We start from the raw sequence: 931 nt of genomic DNA on the forward strand, positions 1-931 counted from the left end.
GGAGCGAGCGGGCTGCGGGGTGGGGCCCCCTGCCATCCCCATGTTCCACCTGAGCTCCGCGCCGATGGCCTGGCCGCACACGTTACAGGCCGCACAGGGGGCGGGGGCCCCCATCATCACCTCCTTCCATCTGAGCCCCAGGGCCACCTTTGCCCTGCCACCCGGCTCTTAGCTGCCACCTGGGTTTCCGATCACCGAGTGGCAGGGGGCTTCTTCCATCCTTCCCCTTTCACCTCCCAGCATTGCGCCTATGTATGCAAATTAACCGCCATCTTTCTTGGCAGTTAATTTGCATATCGTCCTGATTAGCCAATGGGAAGCGTAGCGGAGGTATGGTTCATTACCCTTTTTGTCTTTTATTAGATAGGATTGTTGACCCTATTACAGATGTCCACCTTTCCCCCCGTCTTTACCCACCTTCTTCAATTCTGATGTTAGTTATTGTCACCTCTCATTTTTCCTAATATATTTGCTCTGTATTTTATTGATTTCTGCTCTTAACTTTATTTCCAACTTTATAGTTCCTTTGTATACAATTTGCTATTTGTTTTCTAGCTTCTTGTTTAGCTTACTAATTTTCAAGTTTTGTTGCTTCTAATGTATGGATTTAAAGCTGAAAATTTTCCACTTAAGCATGATATTAGCTGCTTCACACAAACCTTATTTTTAAAAATTTTAACTGAAGTAAACGCACATAAAGATTCACATATCATAAGTGTATGACAGGATTCAAAACCAACACAATCATGTAACCACCACAGAGGTACAGAAGAGCAATAGTAGCACCTCCAAACTCCCTTGATCCTCCCCTATCATTGCTCCCCTCTGAAATATAACCATTATCATGAGTTCCAACACTATAAAAATAGAATCATATAGTATGATTATGTTTTTCTGTCTGAATCCTTTCACTCAATATTATACATATGAC

Source organism: Myotis brandtii, unplaced genomic scaffold (assembly GCF_000412655.1).
Source record: "Myotis brandtii unplaced genomic scaffold, ASM41265v1 scaffold49, whole genome shotgun sequence".
Lineage (NCBI taxonomy): Eukaryota > Metazoa > Chordata > Mammalia > Chiroptera > Vespertilionidae > Myotis > Myotis brandtii.